Below are 25,109 nucleotides of genomic sequence, written 5' to 3'. Positions count from 1 at the left end.
TGCAAAAAGCCTGGTATGCCCCACTTTTATGTAATTTTTCTGTCTTGTATTGAACTTCACGAGGTTCTATAATTTGCTGACTTCTACTGACAGTGATGGGCCACTGCAAATTTTGGTATTTTCCACTGTCTTCGCCTTCTGTTTAGTGCTAGTTAGTTTAGTCCTATTTAGACCTTCCCCATTTTTTCCATGTTCCCTCAGTCAGTTATAGTCATTCGCAGAGACGGGGCTTAGAAAAGTCATTGTCTTCTTACATTTCAAAAGACTGGAAAAACATCCTCTGTACTGCAATTAGCCAAAGTAAAATATAAAATATAATTATATTCACCTGCTGTGTCATACTAAGCTGTCTGTGGATAGTGCCAAGTCAGCAGGTAACCATACTGTCCAGACAGGCTGGGTCTAAAGAGACATATCAATGTACAAAGTGGCATTTGAAACAGAACTAATCTGTACCTATACTTTACATAAGGGGAAGAAATGGAGTTGATTTACTAAAGGAAAAAATGCTGTTCGCTTTCCAAAATAATTTCCCCTTAGCTTAGAGAATAAGGTGACCCTGAGCTGGCTTTGTCCAATCATGAGCAAGCAAAGATACTGGGGGGGAGGGAATTTGTCTATTAATTGTGCACAAAGCATGTGACCTTTTGCTGTTCTGACCTCTGCTTCAAACACTCATCCCAAACAAACTAAGCCTTGCTGCACAGCTGTACGGCTTTAAAATCGTGCTACGTCAAAGCTGCATATTCGTGTGACTTGCACTGCTGTTTTCATTCATCACTCCACTGTAATAGACTTTAAGCCAAGCTATAGTAGTACTCATTTACACTGTGCTTATTCATGGGCCCATGTATGCTCCCTCTTACACCAACATATTTTATATTTCTTAAATTTTTCAAAAATATCACTCATTGTTCACTGACACTTGTTGGCCTATGCACCTCTTTCCCCCCTGTAGCACCCTCTACTTTAGGTAGGTGCTAGTAGTAGGATTTTTGTCAGTGCAGGTAAATTTAAGCAGGCCTAACTGGAAGCTAGGCCTGTTTGTTTTGATCTGTGTGGGTTGGGAGTGGCTCAGAGTAGGCTGGTGATTCACAAACAGCATCGCTTCACTGTCATTGTCCCTCTTACTTCTGGAGGATTCTAGAAGAAAAGTTGGGAAGAGAGGTGGAGCTGTCTGGGGTGTTGTAGGGAGCTCTGACCAATCCCCAACCTGGATTGGCAGGGGGCAGGCCTCCTTAAAAACATAGAGTCAGCCCAGCTGGGGAGGAGATGTCGGGTGGAAGAACTGGGAGATGGAGTACTAGCTGTCATGGCCTTAGACGAAGCTCCCCAGTCAGGGGGGGTGACCTTGGGCCTGGAGCTCGGGAGTGGAAGGGACCCTTATACAAACCACAGGGGTGTACTGACCAGGAGCAGGAGAGGACAGTGGAAGGTACTGCCAGGCAAAGTCTACAGGAGGGATCCACCAGGTATCGGTGAGTGGCAGGTACAGTTGGGAGAGCTGGGGGGGCATGGGAGTATGCAGTCTGAGATGGATGTAGAGCCAGCGGAAGAGACTTTGATGCCATGGGCAGTGGAGTCGGGCAGCTGCAGCCAGGAGGGCCAAGGACAGCTAGCATTTAACCAATTTAACATTTTCTGGCTACACCACAGGGGCCCACGGTCCCTGTCTGCAAAAGACATTTCTACAAGGCCTGGCTGGAACCAGAGTCAGGCCTAACCATGTGCTAGCTGTGCCTGGGAAGTGATGTGCTGGCAAGAGAGAGGAGGTAATAGTCTGCAAGCTAGTTTGTGCAGGAGGAGTATGATATGTAAATATGTACAGGGAGTGTACATAGCTGTGTCCCAATGCAAATGTTTCTACTTAAATTCTGGGCATCTCATAAATTCCCTAACCCCATCCAAGTTTAACCCCTCAATAAAAACACAAAAACAAAGTTAAAAGACTATTTATTGATACTGTGTACTTGAGAAAGTGAATGCCAGGCTGGGCAGGGTGACAGATGGACCACAACTTTCAGCAACCCCTACGGGGGTACCGCTACACCCCCTTTTTCCTTCGCACTTTGCTTTCACCACCATGTCTCGGCATCAATTCTATGATGCTGGTGGATTGATATGATGCTTTCTTAAGTTAGCTTCTTTCATGGTAGTAATTTTGGATTTTATAGTTCCCAGTGCCTGTGCAGACTCTCCATAGTGCCCTCTGGTGTTATCACAGGGGTTTGCACTGCAGTATGTGGTCTCCCTTCCCTTCGCAACTAATGGTTTGAACCATGTGAACCAGTGAGTGATCTCGCCTGACCGATGTACTGATCCATACTTAGAAGATCTGCCAATCTCATACAACTCTTTTAACGTACATGTGTGAAGTTTTTACAGAATCAATCAAACCAACGAGTAAGCATAGAGGTTTTTTATTCATGCACCAGTGTTGGTTTGGGCACCCCCTGTCCCCCCCCCCCTTTTTTTACTCTCGATAACATGGTCTTTATCTGTAGATATCCGTCTGTACCTCTCCTGAGGAAGCAAGTCCATATCTTGCAAAATGCGTAGAGAATCAGTACAGATTACTTACATTGGAAGTTTAATTTACTCAATGATGGTTATGCATGTACACTTTTACTTGGTAATTATCTATGACATTATGGTTATAAATGTTTGTAATATTTGCTTTGTGTAATAACATTTCTTTAAAATATTTTATATTTATATTTATTTATATTATTGTATATTTTATATTTTTGGCTGTGCCTCATTAAAGTCCCGTGGGCAATTGTCATTTGTGCAAAAATACTGGGGGAGGATTTGTCTATTAACTGTGCATGTGACCTTTTGCTGCCTCAAACAACCATCCCAAACAAACTAAGCCGTGGTTAACATCTGTGCGGCTTTAGAATCGCGCTACTTCAAAGCTGCACATCCGTGCGACTTGCGCTGCCAATTTCATTGCAGCTTGCGACTTCATTGAACAGAAGTCTATGCAAGTCGCAATGAAATTGGTAAAAAGTAGTGCAAGAACCTTTTTCATAATCGCTGCGACATGAACGGTTCCATTGGCAGCAATGGCGTGCGACCTGTCATGCGATTTGAAACTATCAAATTGCATGACAAGTCACACCAGTGTGAACGGGGGCTAAATGCCACAGCCAACACCTGGTGTCACCCCTTACCTCATTGTGGAACAGAAGAGAACCAAATAAAGGAACCAAATAATGGAGCCTTACTAACCCGTCTTGCATATAATGAGTACATATCCCACACCATGCACAAATGTTATTGTAATTAGCACTGGGCATCCAAGGATATTGAACACAGACTCTGTAAAGCTGCATTCCTGGAAAACACCCATTTCTTGGCTGGAAGGTCAACAGCTTCACAGTTCAATGTCTTTTAATTTATGATGTCATAGACAATTAACAGTATTCCGAGCCCTTCTGTGCTTCTCTTTTAACCTCCTAGCAACACTGTACAAGATCTTTAGTTTGGCAGATTGACTCTTTGTCCATAGTCAGCACATACACACAGCCTGGCAGCAGTGGACAAATAGGCAGACGGAGGGGGGTGTTGTTCTGAATGCTTTACTTACAAAACGCTACTGGCAGTAACTCATTTTAGACTTCCAAACACAATAGTGCACTTTTTGGGACCATTCCAATTAACACAGTACATTTCTCTCCAATAATGTCAAAACCAGAGTGCTTGTTAAGGCCAAATACCACCTTTATTATTCTTTAATACATTTATCATTCTAAATGCATAATAAAGCACCCCCAACAACAGGAACACGAATGTTCATTGATCAGATTGATTGCAAGCTCTTCCACACAGCAGTATTTTTTCACAGCGACACGGGTCATGACCTCTTGCCACAGTTAGGCACTGAGCAGCGCGTCTATATCCTATCTCTCTAGAGAGAAGAAATGCCTTTGATGGAGTCAATATAGCTCCCAACCTGCCTAAAATAAAATTTTGGTTAAGATGTTTATGCTGGCACTTAGATGGATTAGCAAGTACTTACAGTATATTACCAAAATTATTAGGACACCTGCCTTTACACGCACATTGAACCTAATGGCATCCCAGTCTTAGTCCCTAGGGGTCAATATCGAGTTGGCCCACCCTTTGCAGCTAAAACAGTTTCAACTCTTCTGGGAAGGCCGTCCACAAGGTTTAGGAGTGTCTATGGGAATGTTTGACCATTCTTCCAGAAGCACATTTGTGAGGTCGGGTACTGATGGTGGATAAAAAGGCCTGGCTCGCAGTCTCCGCTCCAATTCATCCCAAAAGTGTTCTATCGGGTTGAGGTCAAGTTCCTCCACCCCAAACTCACTCCATGTCTTTATGGACCTTGCTTTGTGCACTGGTACAAATAATTTGGTGTAGGGAGGATTATGGTGTGGGGTTGTTTTTCAGGGGTTGGTCTTGGCCTCTTAGTTCCAGTGAAGGGAACTCTTAAGGCGTCAGCATACCAAGACATTTTGAACAATTTCATGCTCCCAACTTTGTGGGAACAGTTTGGGGATGGCCCCTTCCTGTTCCAACATGGCACGGACCGGGCTGCAGCGCGATACACCACAGAGAGTGACACGCGATTTACCGCTCCAGGGACAGTTGGATATTTACCCTTTGGTCACTCAGCTAGCATTCTAGGCTTCGGTGACTAGCTGTCCCGTGCATTGCTGTGGATATTACATTGGCACAACCCACAGGATTGATATTACAGACATTACGCGACTAAGATTTGGCCCACTCTTCTACAGTCTGACAGCCACGCAATATTATTATGGATTGTTGATCCTCAATGCCTACTTATTCACATGGAACCATCTAACTGGAACCAATATACATGTAAAAAAATTTGTCAAACCCTCATCCCCTGATGAAGGTATCTGAATACTTCATACCGGAAACACGTCGGGCATCAGGGCATTTACATTGTATGACGTTTATGTACACAGTTGTTAGTTTTTGTTTTTTGTTTCGGTTTGTTTATCAGGCCATACTTGTTATGCACCCTTGTGAGGTGCAAATTTCATATGTATTTTATTCTACATTATTAAAGATATTTTTTTACATACACTGAGTGGATGCTCCGTTAAAGTCCCACCTGAGGGGGTGTTTTTTCCTTTGTTCCTTTACACACACATGAACTCTAATGGTGTCCCAGTCAAGTTCCTTCACCCCGAACTCGCTCATCCATATCTTTATGGACCCTATTTTGTGCATTGGTCCAAATCATTTGGTGGAGGGTGGATTATGGTGTGGGGTTATTTTTTAGGGGTTGGGCCTGGCCCTTAGTTCCAGTGAAGGGAACTCTTAAGGCGTCAGCATACCAAGACATTTTGGACAATTTCATGCTCCCAACTTTGTGGGAACAGTTTGGGGATGGCCCCTTCCTGTTACAACATGACTGCGCACCAGTGCACAAAGCAGGGTCCATAAAGACATGGATGAGCGAGTTCCCTTCACTGGAACTAAGAGGCCAAGACCAACCCCTGAAAAACAACCCCACACCATAATCCCCCTCCACCAAATGATTTGGACCAATGCACAAAATAGGGTCCATAAAGACATGGATGAGCCGAGTTCGGGGTGAAGGAACTTGACTGGGACACCATTAGAGTTCATGTGTGTGTAAAGGCAGGCGCCCCAATACTTTTAGTAACATAGTATATATATATATATATATATATATATATATATATATATATATATATATATATATATATATACACAGGGATTTTTTTCAGGGGGAACTTGGTGGAACTCAGTTCCATCACCTCTGGCACAGACCCTTTGGTGCCTGCTCACCACAATCACTTGTAAACACAGAAATCTGGTTTCTGTGTTTACCAGTCACAGCTCTGCACTCTGTATGTAATGCAATCCTGGTATTTAATGCCCCTTTAAGACCCTCCTACTGTTTTCATGAAATTTGACTGAACACACCCACTATTTGATGTGATTTGGAGGGTGTGTGTTGGGGGAGGGGTTTTGTGGGGCCCGTGGTTAAGTTCAAGCACCTATTGTTTGAGAAAAAAAGCCCTGTATATATGTATATATATATTATAGATTGAATAAAAAGTAAATACACTTTTGCAAGACAATATCACCAAAGAAAGCCTTGTAAAATGATATATGCATAATTCTGTTATCTTATGTAATGATATAACAGAATAATAGTTATTGCGTAATAAACAGGCCCGTAGCAGAAATGTAAATCTTGATTTGGTTCGTAGTGGGTGTACATGTGAGAGCTGAACTTGTTAAATTATATTAAGAAAAATAGCTGCTGGAATATGATTGGCTACTGAAAGGGGCTATTCTCTTGAGATTAAGTATTAGAAGTAGAACCAATTCAACGCAGTTTTAATTTTAACATGATTCTGTTACTGAAAATTTAAAGTGTTCTCCAGCAGTCATTACTATTCACAAAAGACATTCCGTCTGTATACAGATCACCCATGGCAAAGTAACCATATCTTTAAAATTGGGTGCTGCAAAAAGGATTACACGAATGAAAAAAAAAGTTGAAAATGAAAATTGGTAATGAAATATAACTAAGAGTATAGAGAACTTTAGATATTCTTTGGGTACAGCATGTGAATCTTATGAGTCTCGGCTTTAAAACGGACTTTCAGTCTGATCTTTTCTTTCTTTTTTCCTCTTTGTTATACTGTGGTTTTTCTCCCTTCTGATTTTTGCATAAAGGCTCAGAAAATAAAAAAGGATAGCCAAGAACAAGGCTGTATAGCATGACTTCTATAAATAGATGTTCCAAGCCTCTTGAAATCATATCTACCTAAGGATGAAAAGACAACACAAAAATGATACCCTGAATATAATCTAATTCTTGCGCTTTCGTGTGTCATTGTTTTCAAGGGCTTTATGTACATATTTTGCATTCTATCAAGAAGAACGCCTGTGTTTCGCTATCATACCCTGATCTAATTAGGAGGGGGAAAAACAACAGACAGGACACTATTATGCCAGGATGTGTTTTGTGTCACTGCGCCTTCCAGAAATACAATAGACAAGATAATCCAGAGTTTCATGGAAAATCAATTACTTTTCAGCTGTACATTCCCAGCCACTGGAGCTGATACATTTTTATTTCTCACATAATATGCACTTTTAGTTACCTAGGAAACCGAAACATGAAGCATAGGGAGCAGCGGAGCAGTCTAGAGAGATTGACCACCTTGTCCATGAAAAGTGTCTATTTGTAGTTAGGCCGCGTACACACAGGCGTTAAACGTGGCTGCTTGGTGTCTGCTTCTTGGAATTTTTATTTTTTTTGCTGGTTTAAATCGGATGGCTGCAGCATAAGCCATAGTGCGCCACAGAGAACATTGACCCCTTGACATCAACTCTTGTCGCATAAAGGAGCTCATAATCCAATTACCAGTGTCACCAACTCTTGTTGCCTAAAGGAGCTCACAATCTAATGTCATGGACATTAGCTACTGTCGTATAAAGGAGCACATAATCTAATGTCACTGATATCAGCCCTCGTAACCTAAGGGTGCTCACAATCTAATGCCACGGGCATCAGCTCTTGTCACATAAAGGAGCTCACAATTTAATGCCATGGACAGGCCCGGACTGGCCATAGGGCACACCGGGCGTTTGCCTCTTGATGACTCGGCCGCACAGCCGGAGGTAAGCAGCGCCCGTGGTCAGGACAGGATTAACACAGACCGCAGCCGCCGCTCACCTCCCGCTATAGAAGAATTCCTAAAGCAAGACCGGCACCAGCACACTTAGGTGCAGAAGGAGGCGGAAGAGAAGGCTCCTGTCCTGTGATATGCAGGAAGTGCATGCAGGGGACAGACACAGCGTGAGTCAGCCACGCTGGAGGTATAGCTGATTAGCTACACTGAAGGAGACAGGCAGCAGCCTCTCTCCTAACACCGGCCGGGACACTCGCACTGTTCCAGTGCATTACATGCAAAGTCCTGCTCTGTAGTGGCGGGGAAAGGGAGTGGAATGGGGCTGTCTCTTTACATGTATGGGGCTGTCTGTATGGGGCTGTCTCTTTACATGTATGGGGCTGTCTGTATGGGGCTGTCTCTTTACATGTATGGGGCTGTCTGTATGGGGCTGTCTCTTTACATGTATGGGGCTGTCTGTATGGGGCTGTCTCTTTACTGGTATGGGGCTGTCTCTTTACTGGTATAGGGCTGTCTGTATGGGGCTGTCTCTATACATGTATGGGGCTGTCTGTATGGGGCTTTCTCTTTACTGGTATGGGGCTGTCTCTTTACTGGTATAGGGCTGTCTGTATGGGGCTGTCTCTTTACATGTATGGGGCTGTCTGTATGGGGCTTTCTCTTTACTGGTATGGGGCTGTCTCTTTACTGGTATAGGGCTGTCTGTATGGGGCTGTCTCTATACATGTATGGGGCTGTCTCTTTGAAGGTATGGGGCTGTCTCTTTACTGGTATGGGGCTGTCTCTTTACATGTATGGGGCTGTCTGTACGGGACTGTCTCTTTATTTGTATGGGGCTGTCTGTATGAGACTGTCTCTTTACTTGTATGGGGCTGTCTGTATGGGACTGTCTCTTTACTTGTATGGGGCTGTCTCTTTACTGGTATGGGGTTGTCTGTATGGGGCTGTCTCTTTATAGGTATGGGGCTGTCTCTTTACTGGTATAGGGCTGTCTCTTTACATGTATGGGGCTGTCTTTATGGGGCTGTCTCTTTACAGGTATAGGGCTGTCTCTTTACATGTATGGGGCTGTCTCTTTACTGGTATAGGGCTGTCTGTATGGGGCTGTCTCTTTACTGGTATAGGGCTGTCTGTATGGGGCTGTCTCTTTACATGTATGGGGCTGTCTCTTTACTGGTATAGGGCTGTCTGTATGAGGCTGTGTCTCTTCATGTATGTGGCTATCTCTTTGAAGGTATGGGGCTGTCTCTTTACATGTATGGGGCTGTCTGTATGGGGCTGTCTCTTTATTGGTATTCGGCTGTCTCTTTACTGGTATGGGGCTGTCTGTATGGGGCTGTCTCTTTACAGGTATAGGGCTGTCTCTTTGAAGGTATGGGGCTGTCTCTTTACCGGTATAAGGCTGTCTGTATGGGGCTGTCTTTTTACAGGTATAGGGCTGTCTCTTTACATGTATGGGGCTGTCTGTATGGGGCTGTCTCTTTGAAGGTATGGGGTTGTCTCTTTACAGGTATGGGGCTGTCTGTATGGGGCTGTCTCTTTACAGGTATGGGGCTGTCTCTTTACTGGTATGGGGCTGTCTATTTACTGGTATGAGGCTTTCTATTTACTGGTATGGGGCTGTCACTTTTACAGGTATACGGCTGTCTCTTTTACAGGTATGTTGCTGTCTATTTACTGGTCTGAGGCGGTCTCTTTGCTGGACTGGGGCCATCTCTTTGCTGGACTGGGGCCATCTCTTTGCTGGCCTGGGGATGTCTCTTTGCTGGTTTGAGGTCATCTCTTTGCTGGTCTGGGGCTGTCTCTTGGCTGGTCTGTGGATGTCTCTGCTGGTCACAGGCTTATTGCCCGGGCCTATTTCTTGTCCCAGTCCGGGCCTGGCCATGGACATCAGCTCTTGTTGCATAAAGGAACTTACAATCTAATGCCATGAACATCTTCGCTTGTTGCATAAAGGATCTCACAATCTAATGACACTGATATCAGCCCTTGTTGCTTAAAGGAGTGCACAATCTTATGCCATGGACATCAGCTCATGTCACATAATGCATCTCACAATGTAATGCCATGAACATCATCGCTTGTTGCATAAAGGATCTCACAATCTAATGCCATGGGATGCACATCAGCTCTTGTTGAATAAAGAAGCTCACAATCTAATATCATGGACATCAGCTCATGTCACAAAGAAGCTCATAATCTAATGCCATGGACATCAGCGTTTGTTGCATAAAGGAGCTCACAATCTGAGGCCATCATAGGTGTGCGCAGCCTATTGCATTAGGGTGTGCACCCTTAAGCTCAAACACACATGCATGTGTATGTGTCTACATATATATGAACCCAGCACATTGATCTCCCTGCCGGCACAGTGAAAGAGAAGAGCATAAACACCTTTCTTATGGCAGAGCAGGTAAGAGCTACACAGAGCGATAACACTAATGCGCATGGGGTGATTAGGGTGTGCCTGGGCACATCCGGCACACCCCGTGCGCACGCCTATGGATGAATGCTGATGCCAGACTCATCCACCTTCCTCTCAAGACCTCCTGCTCTCTGGCTCCCTCGTCACCTCCTCCAGAGCCTCTCCTGTCCTCTGGAAACCCTTACCCCAATCTGTCCGGCTATCTCCTAATATCAATCTTAATGCAATCCCTGAAAACCCATCTCTTTAAAGAAGCCTATCCTGCTTCTAACTAATATACTGTGTTTTTATAATTTCCATCAGCTCATCCCCCACAGTTACTACCTTCTGTATTATTTTACCCTCCCTCTTAGATTGTAAGCTCTAAGAAGCAAGACCCCCTGATTCACCTTGTATTAAATTGTACTGTAACTGTCAGCCTTCATTTTGTAAAGCGCTACGCAAACTGTTGGCGCTATATAAATCCTGTATACTGTAATAATAATAACAATAATACTAATAATAATATCCATGACATTAGATGCTGGGCATCATTATAGGACAAGAGCTGGTGTCGATTGGATTAGATTGTGAGCCCCCTTATGTGACATGAGCTGATGTCCATGGCATTATATTGTGAGCTCCTTTATGCAACAAGAGCTGATGTCAGTGGCATTGGATTGCAAGCTTATGCAACAAGAGCTGATGTGCTTTTCATGGCATTAGATTGTGAGCTGCTTTATGCGACATGAGCTGATGTCCATGGCATAAGATTGTGCACTCCTTTAAGCAACAAGGGCTGATATCAGTGTCATTAGATTATGAGCTTCTTTATGCAACAAAAGCTGATGTCCATGGCGTTATATTGGGAGCTCCTTTATGCAACAAGAGTTGATGTCAGCGGCATTAGATTGTAAGCTCCTTTATGCAACAAGAGCTGATGTGCATTCCATGGCCTCCATAGGCGTGCGCATGGGGTGTGCCGGGTGTGCCCAGGCACACCCTAATCACCCCATGTGCATTAGTGTTATCGCTCTGTGTAGCTCTTACCTGCTCTGCCATAAGAAAGGTGTCTATGCTCTTCTCTTTCACTGTACCGGCAGGGAGATCAATGTGCTGGGTTCATATATATGTAGACACATACACATGCATGTGTGTTTGAGCTTAAGGGTGCACACCCTAATGCAATAGGCTGCGCACACCTATGCATTCATCGTGGACTAAAGGGGAGATAGCCTATGTAAAGGTAAGCCAATAAGGAGGGAGTTTCAGTAGTCTTGAAAAGCGATAACCCAGGATCAGCTCTTGTTGCATAAAGGAGCTCACAATCCAATGCCATGGACATCAGCCCTTGTCACATAACGGAGCTCACAATCTAATGCAATGGATATCAGCTTTTGTTGAATAAAGGAGCTTACAACCTAATGCCACTAAAATCAGCTCTTGTCGGATAAAGAAGCTTACAATCTAATGCCATGGACATCAGCTCTTGTTGTCATGTCATCACATTGCTGAAGATGAACCCACTTCTGAACAGCCAATGGGAAATGCCCATTTTACCCAGACAATGACTTATTCACCCAAAGAAGGTCCCTCCTTTCCCCAGTCTAAAAGACTGGCACATTGGGTGATTGAATATTTAGGTAAAGCTGGCTATACACTTATGCCTAGTAAGCACAGGCCGAATGTCAGACGCCATCGGACAGTTCAATAAAACTGTCCGACATTTGGCCCGTGTGTATGGCAGCCGGTCTGACACTACTAGGCTTACAAGCCTGTGGACCAGGGGTCTCAAACTGGTGGCCCTCCAGCTGTTGCAAAACTACAAGTCCCATCATGCTTCTGTCTGTGGGAGTCATAATTGTAACTGTCAGCCTTGCAATGCCTCATGGGACATGTAATTTCACAACAGCTGGAGGGCCACCAGTTTGAGACCCCTGCGTGTGGACAAAACTAAATCTAACTGATTCCTTCATCCATTCTAAACAGTACAGATGGACAAAACTCCCCTACCAGCTATTGTATGCTGAAACCTTCCACTGTGAGCTGCAGTGTCTTGGACTGGGAGCATGTGAAACACAAATGAAGCAGTAGCTGGGTCAAACAGGGAAAGTGCAGAAAGGTGAGGCGTGTGCATTACATAGCAACTATATTTAGTGTTTGTCTGGGCTGTCATGCATGACATTTTAGTTGTCCTTTAAAGTAAACTTGCGTTGGCCTAGGCTGGTCAGCATATTGTTTAGTTGTTAGAGGCAACCCACCAAATGGCAGTGCCAAAATACAGGCTCAGTGCTGCAAGGAACAAAATGCTAGTCATGAAGCCACCATGCTACCACATGGATAGGACAGCGGGCACTCAGATTATTTACTCTCCAATGCAAACTCCAAACAGATCATTAAATGTTGCTTTTTTAAATGCAAGCAGAGTAAATACCTGAATTTGACTTAATATCAGCCTCTTGCAACCTCCTCTACAGCAGAGCGCAGATAGGGAGAATCAGGACTGGGAGCTAGGACCACCAAGGTGGAAACGGGAGGAAGCGCTATAACATGGAGAGGCCAAGAAATGCTTGACACATTTTATTTTTAACAGGAAAAAAATAAAAATAAAAAAAAAACCTCTCTCAAACCTATGTTGCAAAATATAGCCACAATAATGGCACAGCATTGTAGGAAGATAATGTAAGCACTATGGATTCAACGTTATTGCCACATAAAAAAGAACCAGTACCATAACCAGGAATTAAAACTGATAAAAAAAAAAGTACCTGTCACAAGTAGTTTGCAATAAAATTAAATTCATTTTTTATGGACCACAATGAAAGTAAGTAGAACAATTTAGAAAGGAGGATTAGGCCAGATGTTAGTAAGAATGCACCCTTCAGGTAACGCCATTCAAGTCATCGCCTATCATTAGTTCTTTTTTTTTTTTTTTTAAAGCAGATTGTCAGTGCCAGATGTCTTATGATTAATGGAAACTGAAGTTGGTGGAATGGAGAGAATGAATCTTCTTTTGGGCTGAATCTGAATGACGTAGCTAGAAGGATGCTGAATTATAACTTTTCAGAAGAGCTATGCAGAAGAAGAAAAAAAAGGAAGGAAATAATAAAGAAAAGAGAAGTAAAAGAAAAGAAAAGAGAGAGGAGGTTTGAGGAGAGGAGAGAAGAGAAATTAAAAGAGAAGAGAAGAGGAGGCCAAGGCAAATGCATCATGCAGACACACCTAGAATGTTATTAACAGAGTAAAAGGAAATCCCACTGAAGCTTTGCAACAAGGTTTAGTCCAATATAGACATAATATACTACCATGCATAAGACTTGGTTGCATAAAAAAAAAGCAACGTGTACATCCTGAAAACACACCAGTTTACTGATTTCAGAGTTCATGGAACATTATGTGATGGCTTTAGTTTCCTGGGATGTACAAGGTGTTGATGATTGATTATATGGGGCATAGAGAAACAATTACGGGGTCTTTTGATTGCAATTTGTGCCTGCAAGGAGAAAAGGCATGGCTAAGATGGCACACCTGCACATAGGTCTAAACATGCAAGGGGTAACATTAAATAGGTAAAGTTCTGCGGCGCCCCTTATTCTCGAAACCTACCCACCACTGACCTTACTTTGCTCAGATGTTATTTTTAGACAGCGTAGGGATGGGTTAAAACCTAGCAGTTTATTTTTTGTTGTCTTTGTTCTATTGTGGAGAAATATTGTAGTTAAAAAAGTGAAAAGGCATTCAAAACTATTAATTATGTATGTATATATCCAGTCAGTTGTATCCAACTCTCTGTGATTCTATGGGTCAGTTCTCTGGGCATCATGTCTGATACGCTTGAGAACTTTCTTCCATAGAATTTTCTTGGTGGATTTTTACAAGGTAGGCTGTGTTAGACTTTATGGTGATGCAAATCGCTGCTGTTAAAGGACCTCTTAACTCCTGAGTTGACAACCACTGTTGTACAGGATGGTTTTAGAGGTAAACTCCAATCAAACATGTTGCATTTCTGTTAACTAGTGACATACAAATACCAAATATTACCCATATGACTGTAAATAAACTAATGAGATGTCAACCATAGCCACAACTCTCCCCCCCCGACACACACAAATACACACACATACACACTGGAGAGTAAAGGTTGGAATACACTAGGGAGGATCATGTGACAAGAGGATGCCGTGCTTCATAAAGATGTTTTGAATGTTTCTGCAACTATCTTCAGAAATAAAGCTGACATTATGCCAAACTGAGCTTACTTTTTTCTGTCACTTTAAACATTTTCCTTGAAAAAAAAGAGAAAGCTTCTTTAGGAACTAATTAAAGTGTATGCCAAGTCTAAACTTTTTTTCCAGTTTTGGATAGAGTGGGGAAGAACTAGAACACCAGTCAATTTTTCACTGCTATCTGGGGCTCTGTTGAAGAGATTAATGCCCCGTACACACGGTCAGACATTGATCGGACATTCCGACAACAAAATCCTAGGATTTTTTCCGACGGATGTTGGCGCAAACTTGTCTTGCATACACACGGTCACACAAAGTTGTCGGAAAATCCGATCATTCCAAACGCGGTGACGTAAAACACCTACGTTGGGACTATAAACGGGGCAGTGGCCAATAGCTTTCATCTCTTTATTTATTCTGAGCATGCGTGGCACTTTGTCCGTCGGATTTGTGTACACACGATCGGAATTTCCGACAACGGATTTTGTTATCCTGCTCTCAAACTTTGTGTGTTGGAAAATCCGATGGAAAATGTGTGATGGAGCCCACACATGGTCGGAATTTCCGACAACAAGGTCCTATCACACATTTTCCATCGGAAAATCTGACCGTTTGACAACCAAACAGGAAATGATAAAAATATCTGCAACAGAGACACAGATAGGAAAACAAAACTGACATGGGTTCTAGTCTTTCCTTACTCAAAAGGAAAGTGTGTTTATTTCTGTCTGTGTTGCTGTTGGAGAGTTCCTCTCACTCCCTGGTAAATTGTTGTCAGCGGGACAGTGAGTGAGGGTAAATCTCTCTAATGACACTTCAGATAGCAGTAAATGGATAAGATGGTTCTATTCTTTTCCCACTATATGCAAATCTAAAAAAAAAAAATGGCTGTTTAATTTTTTTTCAAATCATTCAACATGGAGGAACGGTTTGTCTACAATTGATTTTAATATATCATATTTTAAGACAAATTATACATTTAGCCCATCCTTGGAATCAATCTGGAGGAGGATTAAGCATTACAGTACTTCACCATAAACTGTAACAGTGCCCTAATCCCAGAAATTACACAATAGCGTCCGCCAGATCCGATTTGTCAGAGAAATTCCTTATTTGTTCCTTTTTCATTTACCGTCAGTCTCCAGGGGAGCCGGCGGGCATTTTCAGTGCTCCAAGCACAAAGCCCCACATGCTTCACTGCTGTGTCATTATCCTGGGTCTATTATGTTTTACATTTTTCAAAAATCTTTAAGTTAGATCTTTGACATCCTACCGCCTTGAAAGATATACACCACCCGATGGGAGGCTTTGATGTGCATTTTCAGGATTAAATAATCTGTATGGAAAGTAAGGGATATCCTGCTAAGAATGAAACTGCAGAGAAAATTTTACCTCCTGCCGTGAAAGACGCCGTCAGTCGCTACCTTTTAGTTCACCCACTAAATTTAATTTCATACATATTTACTGACTATTTTTCTTCCCACTGCTAATTCTTTCGAGACCAAATTAAGAACAAAGATAGCGCAAACTGACTTCATCAAATAAAAATGTAAATATTCTGCATCTCATTACTGGTTCAAAAATGTTATTTAAATATATTTTGCAAAATGTAATAGCTTTGCTGTATTAACGCTCGCGAGTGAAAGAGCTCTAGCCTTCCATGTTCGAGCAGCCCGTTGAGGGTTCAAACTGTTTATTCACAGTGTGTGAATCTAGAACATTCTAACGAGCTAGAGGAAAGAAAATTCAGAAGTCTGACAAGTAATGAATTCTTATTAGGCAATAATGACCTCGTGGATTGTTGAGGGAAAGGAAAAAAATACTATTATAAAATTTTTCATTTATCCAGTTCATTGCCGGTGCAAAACTCGGTGAGGTCTTTGTGAGCTTAATTTGTTTTATGAAAGGTTACTGCAACCTATAATAAACGAACCTTATCTACTCTACGTGGGTATGGTTTGAATGCTGCTCAGTAACCTTCCTCGTTGCTAAGTCCTTTGTTAGTTTCATGACAGCATGGCTTTTTTAGATAGTTGCTTAGCTTTAGTAGTGTCTTTGTGGGCTAACAGAAGAAGAATATTTATATTATTTAAAATGCTTTCAATACTAAGGATTGTGGCTAAAATACAAATCATGAACTGCCCCAGTTTATCATCTAGACCAGGGTTTCTCAACCAGGGTTCCATGGAACCTTAGGGCACTGGTTCTCAACTCCGGTCCTCAGGACCCACCAACAGGCCAGGTTTGCAAGATAACTGAAATACATCACAGGTGATATAATTTGCTGCTCAGTGATTGCAGTATTCTAGTCTGCATCTCCCCAAGGTAATACTTAAAATCTGGCCTGCTAGTGGGTCCTGAAGACAGGAGTTGAGAACCAAAGATATCTAGGGGTTTCTTGAGCAAGGAGCAATTTTTGCCTTTCAGATAACACTGACACCATTTATCTTTTTAGCTATCTGTAAGTGGGGAATTCTTTCCAATGACCACAAATGTAAAGAGCATTCTTCCCATTGACCATCACACTAATGTATAATGAGTTGTAGATGCTGTATAGTAATTTTTAACAGGGATTCCCTGAGATTGGAAAGTTATTTAAAGGGTTGAGAATGGCTGTTCTAGACCTTCTTACTCTGCATAGCTGGCTGTCTAACTCACCACATTCAATTGTATGAACTCCCCCTCGGACTTACTACCATAAATATACATTTTATGGACTACATACAGCTCAGTCCTGATCCCATTCCTTATCCCACCTTCAAGCAGCTAACCTACATAGCACTCACCATATCTATATACTATGTTCTAGATCAGTGTTTCTCAACCTTTTTCCTGTCAAGGCACCCTTTAAAATTATGAACAATCTTGAGGCACCCCCTTCTAAAATATAAAAAAACAGTTAAAAAAAAACATTCAATTACATATTGCAGGAGCATCCACATAAGTAAGGCACCCACAATTAGAGGTGATTTATTCTTTCAAAGTACAATTTACTTTTGCACACTGATACTGACTGGTATTGCAGCATTTTTTCTTTCTCATTTTCTCTTCCCCACGCAGCTAACATGACCCCAGTGCTGAGAGAGAGGGGGGGGGGGGGTCAAATAATGATGCTGTGCAGTTGCCTGATGTCCTCATTATCAACCAATGATGTCAGTGGTTGTTAGGATGCTGGCTGGCCTGTGGCTTGCACACAGATTTGGGGCAATTTTTAGGCATTTTGCCAAGGCAACCTTGAAGAACCCAGAAGACACCCTGGTTGAAAAAGGCTGGTCTAGACCAAAATTCTATAAAAGTGGGTCTATGCAATGGATCGAAAAAAATGGATGGAGGTGAAAAGGGGGCAGAAAATGTCTGGGGTCATTTGGTGGATGCATGATGGAAGATTGACTGTAAAGCTCCACTTCAATCCATAGTCCTGAAGATAAGGCAGCATTGCTACCCAGGGTTAGATGGTCAGCAACCAGTGAGAGTGGGCCTAAGTTGTCCCTAACAACTGTGTGTTGTTACTGGCCTCATTTCAATAATTTTCATATAATTAAATAATTTTTTGTTGGTTGATGAATAGTCTACAAACCTTAATATGCTGATGAGTTTGTGGACCCCCGATCTAGACCCATGTAGTATGCATTGGTATTTTTAATGAGAAGATGCAGCTAAAACTTTTTTTAGTTTTAGATAGCATAGAGAAGTAGCAGAGCTTCAGTTACATCCTCACTATTTTAAAAAGTTTATGTTTAAAGAGAGGGGCAAACAGTGCTCTGGTGCTTTTTATAAACAAAACAGTGTCAATCTCATTTGTGGTGTGGCATGAATGGTTAGCAAAGCCATGTCACCTACATGAATCTGTTAATGTACAAAGCTACATGATCAACAAAACCATGTATTACTGTGTCAGTTGACATGGTGATTAGGGATGAGCTTCGAGTTCGAGACGAACATGAGTTTGACTCGAACATCGGCTGTTCGATCGTTCGACGAAGATCGAACATTATGGGGTGTTCGCGCTAAATTCGAGTGGCGCGTCACTCCCCATAATGTACTGCATATTCACAGTGCATTGCTGGCTGATGATTGGCCAAGCATGCACTATGACTCACATGCTTTGGCCAATCACAGCGCCGTCAGCAAAGAGAGCCATAATTGGCCAAAGGCAGGGTGCCTTTGGCCAATTATGGCTCAGGGGGTTAAGTCCACGCCCCACACTATATAAGGCCGCCTGCACGTCGGCCTTGTGTAGTGTGTTGCTGGTGGAGAGAGAGATAGAGAGAGAGAGAGAGAGAGAGAGAGAGAGAGAGAGAGAGAGTCATTTCATTTACTTTGAGCAGGCAGTTTATTCAGTTAGCTAGATCTCACTTCAGACCATTCCTGCTGTACTGTTTCTAATATACTTCAGGCAGGCAGTTGATTCAATTAGCTGCAGTGTATTTAATATATATATATACAGTCAGACTGGTATATATATATATCCACTGTATCCAGTTTAGCTAGATCTTACTGCAGACCGTTCCTGGTGTACTGTTTCTAATATACTTCAGGCAGGAAGTTTATTCAGTTAGCTGAAGTGTATTTAATATATATATATATATATATATATATATATATATATATACATATATACACATCCCAGCTTTGTATATATATAAATATATATATCTGACTGCAGGTATTTCCTGGTGTACGTTTTCAAATACACTTTCAGGCAGGCAGGCAGGTGATTCAGTGATCTGCAGTGCATAAAATATATATACAGTCTCCTACATATATATACCCATTGCATTCTAGTCTAGCCAAGCCTATATCTGACTGCAGGCCATTGCTGGTGCAGGTTTTCAAATACACTCTCAGGCAGGCAAGTGATTCAGTGATCTGCAGTGCATTAAATATATATACAGTCTTCAACATATATATATCCACTGAATTCTAGTTTAGACAAGCCTATATCTGACTGCAGGCCATTGCTGGTGTACGTTTTAAAATACACTTTCAGGCAGGCAGGCAGGTTATTCAGTGATCTGCAGTGCATAAAATATATATACAGTCTCCAACATATATATATATATATATACACTGCATTCTAGTCTAGCCAAGCCTATATCTGACTGCAGGTAGTTCCTGGTGTACGCTTTCAAATACACTTTCAGGCAGGCAGGCAGGTTATTCAGTGATCTGCAGTGCATAAAATATATATACAGTCTCCAACATATATATATCCTCTGCATTCCAGTCTAGCCAAGCCTATATCTGACTGCAGGCCATTGCTGGTGTACGTTTTCAAATACACTTTCAGGCAGGCAGGCAAGTGATTCAGTGATCTGCAGTGCATGCAATATATATACAGTCTCCTACATATATATATCCACTGCATTCCAGTCTAGCCAAGCCTATTATATCTGACTGCAGGCCATTGCTGGTGTACATTTTAAAATACACTTTCAGGCAGGCAGGCAGGCAAGTGATTCGGTTATCTGCAATGCATTAAATATATATACAGTCTCCAATATATATATATATATATATATATATATATATATATATATATATCGTATTTATCGGCGTATAACACGCACTTTTTTCCCCTTAAAATAAGGGGAAAATCGTGGGTGCGTGTTATACGCCGATCCCCACTATTTTGTGATCTGTCGGAGCGATCGCCGCGATCACCGCCGACATTCACATAGCTTGTATTTTTAAACATGGCGCCGCGGAGTTCGGAGGGACTCGGCGGCGCTCGTTCAGCTGAACGAGCGCCGCCAAGGACACAGTGACTGGGCGGAGCCGAGATACACATAGCCGAGGCTTCTCGGCTATTCTTGGCGCCATTCACAGTCACGCCCAGTCCCGCCATTGGACCTGTGTTATGTCCATCATAGGGACTGGGCGTGACTGTGAACGGCGCCGAGAATAGCCGAGAAGCCTCGGCTATGTGTATCTCGGCTCCGCCCAGTCACTGTGTTCTCGGCGGCGCTCGTTCAGCTGAACGAGCGCCCCCGAGTCCCTCCGAACTCCGCGGCGCCATGTTTAAAAATACAAACTAAACGTTTGTATGTCAGCGGCGACAAGGCTCCACGGACCACTGGGGACAAGGCTGCACTGGGGCAAAGCTGCACTGGGGACAAGGCTGCACTGGGGCAAAGCTGCACTGGGGACAAGGCTGCACTGGGGCAAAGCTGCACTGACAAGGCTGCACTGGGGCAAAGCTGCACTGACAAGGCTGCACTGGACACTGGGGAAAGGCTGCAGATGAACACTGATGAGGCTGCATTGATGGGCATTTAAATGTAAGTTTTTTTTCCTTAAACTTCCCTCCTAAAAGTTTTTTTCCTTAAAATTCCCTCCTAAACTTGGGGTGCGTGTTATACGCCGGCGCGTGTTATACGCCGATAAATACGGTATATATATATATATATATATATATATATATATATCCACTGCATTCTAGTCTAGCCAAGCCTATATCTGACTGCAGGTAGTTCCTGGTGTACGTTTTCAAATACACTTTCAGGCAGGCAGGCAGATGATTCAGTGATCTGCAGTGCATAAAATATATATACTGTATCCTACATATATATCCACTGCATTCTAGTCTAGCCAAGCCTCTACCTGACTATAGGCCATTCCTGGTGTACGTGTTCAAAGACACTTTCAGGCAGGCAGGCCAGCCAGGCAGGTGATTCAGTGATCTGCGATGCATAAAGATATATATACAGTCTCCTACACATATATACACTGCACTCTAGTCTAGCCAAGCCTATACCTGACTGCAGGCCATTCCTGGTGTAATTTTTCTAGTAAATTTCAGGCGGTGTTTTGCTAATCCAATTTTACAGCATGTCTGGAAGGCCACCAAGGAAAGGCAGACACTCACAGGCCACTAAAAGAGGGCAAGCAGGCTCTGTGTCTACAGCCAACAGTGCTGGTCGTGGACACGGTGCATCCTCAGCATGTGGCCAAGAGACACGCTTGTCCTTTTTTTCGACAGCTAGCCGTATTGAGCCACAACATGCAGAAGAGTTGTAGAGTGGATCACAAAGCCGTCCTCATCCTCCTCATCCTCTGTCACCTAGGCTAAGACAAGTCTGGCTGCCAATGCAGCTGCCAAAGCGGCCTATTCCATTGGCTCAATGGCATCAGTCACTCCTTCCCTAGCCCCACCATCATGTCCTGCTGCCCCCCGAACTGTTCGACCACAGTGTATACATGCTGCAGGAGTATGCGCAGCGTTTTGAAGGCTTCAATGATGGTACCCAGGTTGAGGATGAAGGCAGTAATGTGAGCCCAGAGAGGGGGTGCCCAAGAAGGACAAGAAACTGGCAGTCATGTTCCCCCAGCTGCAGCATCCTGCAAGGTTTGCTCCAGTGGCAAGGAGGGAGGGGATGATGAGGTCACTGACTCTACGTGGGTGCCTGATAGAAGAGAGGAGGAGGAGATGGCACATCTCCAACGAGGCAGGATGTCCTCCAGGGGCCAGCTTAAGAACAGTCAACCGACTGCATCACACTGCAGAGCTCCCCATGTGCAGGGCGCTGCTGACTCCACACGTTTTTTCAAAAGTTCTATATTGTGGACCTTTTTTGAGACATGTGCAGCAGATCACACCGTTGCTGTTTGCAACATATGTCTGAAGCGTATAAAGCGTGGCAAAAACAGCAGCCGCTTGGGCACCACATGCTTGACCAGACATATGTCGAGCTCCCATGCAGTCCGTTGGCAACAGTACTTAAAAGACCCACACCAAAGAACAAGGCGGACCTCTCCTTGCTCCTCATCAGCTGGGATCTCCAACCCCACCATACCTTCAGTCCTCTCAGGGACCTGCACTGAGAGGAATGAAGATGTAGAATTAGGTGTCCCAAGCACTTGTGGGCAATATGCTAGCGGTACACCTAAATCCGATTGTAGCAGGCAAATTTCCCTACCCCAGTTGCTAAATCGTCGAAAGAAATTCGGTCCCAGCCATCCACATGCTCATCGGCTGAATGCTAGTTTGGCTAAATTGCTAGCGCTCCAACTGCTGCCTTTTCAGCTGGTAGACTCTGCCCCCTTTCGAGAATTTGTGGAATGTGCGTTACCTCAGTGGCAGGTTCCCAAACGCAATTTTTTTTTCTCGGAAGGCCATTCCAGCTCTCCACCGCCACGTGGAAGGCAATGTCTTGGCCGTGTTGGACAGGGCGGTCAGCGGTAAGGTGCATATTACCGCTGACTCATGGTCCAGCAGGCATGGACAGGGACATTACCTTTCTTTTACGGCACACTGGGTAACTCTGCTGGCAGCTGGGAAGGATGCAGGACAGGGTGCAGTAATGTTGGAGCTTGTTCTACCACCACACCCCCAAAATGCTGGTAGTGGTGATTCTGCCACACCTCTCTCCTCCACCCCCTCCTCTTCTTCTTCCTCTATGGCCTCTTCCTGTGCAGATTTGTCCTTGGAACCAGCGGTGCTCCGTAGGCGTTCTAGGGGCTACACAAGCGCTCAGGCAAAAAGATGCCATGCAGTACTTGATTTGGTCTGCTTAAGGGACAGAAGCCACACTGGGGCAGAGATTCTGGCAGCTCTGCAGGGGCAGGTTCAGAGGTGGTTGATGCCACGCCAGCTTCAGCCAGGAATGGTGGTTTGCGACAATGGCACTAACCTCCTCTCCGCCCTCTAACAGGGACACTTGACCCTGTTTGGCTCACGTCCTTAATTTTTTTTTTTCCATAATAATGTTTATTAACAAAAGTAATTGTACAGCAACTTACACTGAAATAGTGGTATTTTACATTCCTTTTGTACATGTTGATCTCGGTTACATATGTATTACATTTATATAGTTTGGTACAGACATATACAAATTTACACTCTTTAGTTATTGCAATCGTTTGGCACTGTTCGTAACCACGTCTAATCTGCTCAGACGGGGGTTGTAGGAAGCCCCCTGTGGTGGCAGGGAATGTATTTCGTGGGAAAGGTAAAGAAGGGAAAGAAAAGGAGAGAGAGAAAAGAAAAAAGGAGAGAAGAGATACAAAGAAAAAGGTAGTGAAAAGTCCGGTCCGTCCAATCTCCCGACGCGGGACTCCCCCCTCCCTCCAGGTTTCTCAAATTGTAATGATTCTGGAATATGCAGTTATATAATTATTTGACCTCTTGATTAGGCCCTCATAATTGTCAATGTTGAAGTGTTTTGTATCGCTGGGTTGTTTTGAAGTAAGTCCAGCAAGACCACGTGGTCGTGAACTTTTGAATCCGTTCCTGAGAGATGTGTACTAACTCCTCCATCTCCTCTATCCTGGAGACCCTCCGGAACCATTCCCCTATTGTGGGGATGGAGGTGGATCGCCAATGTGTTGGTATACAGAGCCTAGCCGCATTCACCAAATGCATAGCCAAAGATTTGAAATATTCACTCTTAGTCAGGTGGGTGTGGTGGAGAAGATATTGAGCAGGCGAGTAGGTCAAAGTATATGTTGTGATATGTGAGATAAGGTCGTGTACCTCCTTCCAAAAGGGTTGTAATAGTTCACAGTCCCACCATATGTGTAACATGGTCCCTTTAGCTTTCCCGCACCTCCAGCAGGTGTCTGGAACAGTAGGGCAGAACTTATGTAGAAGTGATGGAGTCCTATACCAACGTGTTTGGATTTTGTATCTGTTCTCCTGAATGGCTACATTGGGGGAGCCTTTATGTATGTATTCATTGATCCGTGTCCAGTCCTCCTCTGTCAAGGCCATCTGAAGGTCTGTTTCCCAGGCTTTATGTGCTGTGTCAAGAGAGCATGTGACGCCTTCTGAGAGTGTGTTGTGTATGTGGGAGATGAGATGTCTCTGTGGGGAGGTGCGGGTGCAAATGTCCTCGAATAGAGTTAGTTGTCTGGTCCAGGTTGGGATTGATCCTTGAGTAGAAAGGAAATGTCGAAGCTGTCTGTACGTCCAGAAAGGGAAGGATTTGAGCAGAGAAAGGTCGACTAGGTTCTCGTATGATCTAGGTGTTTTGTCAGCAAAAAACTGATGCGCTAGTATTTTATCGTACGGCCAAACTTGTTTAAGGAAGGAGTGTGATAGCCCAGGAGCGAAATCAGGGTTTCCCCTCAGGGGAGTTAAGGGGCCTGGTATAGAAGATATGTGAAAGAGTTTGGTTGCTTTCCTAAACGAATTTAGTGAGGCCGATATCAAAGGGTGTGTTGTTGCCTGCTGTGGGACCTGTCCAGGTGGAATCCAAGGTAGAGATTCTAGTGGGAGGTGAGAAAATGATTTCTCCAGAGTGACCCATGTTTTGCCCGGTTCATGGACATTCCAGTCCACCACCCGAGCCAATTGGCTTGCCAGGAAATATTTATGGAGATCCGGTAGGCCTATGCCTCCCTCAAGTTTTGGTCGCGTGAGTCGAGTGAATTTTATGCGTGGGGGAGAGCCTCGCCACAAAAATTGATTGCACATCTTCCTGTATGTAGCAAAGAAGGCAGCCAGTAAATTGATGGGTATGCATTGGATGAGATAGAGAAATCTTGGTAAAATTATCATTTTTAAGAGGGCTGAGCGACCGAACCATGAAATGTTGAGGGGTCCCCATTCTGTTAAGTCATATTGGGCTTTTTTCAAGGTCTGGAGGAAATTGATCTTGTATAGATCATCTAATTTGGTGGGGATTTGAATGCCTAGATACGTTATTGAACTTTGGCTCCACTGAAAAGGGAAGAAAGATTGACACCGTTCAATTTCCTGTGATGTAAGCGTGATATTTAGGGCTTGCGATTTTGCGTAATTGATTTTAAAGTGTGATAGAGTCCCAAAATGTTCAATGTCCTTGAGCAGGTTGGGTA

Source organism: Aquarana catesbeiana, linkage group LG07 (genome assembly GCF_042186555.1).
Source record: "Aquarana catesbeiana isolate 2022-GZ linkage group LG07, ASM4218655v1, whole genome shotgun sequence".
Lineage (NCBI taxonomy): Eukaryota > Metazoa > Chordata > Amphibia > Anura > Ranidae > Aquarana > Aquarana catesbeiana.
The sequence above is the reverse complement of the archived record's forward strand: the minus strand, read 5'-3'. Positions refer to the sequence as shown.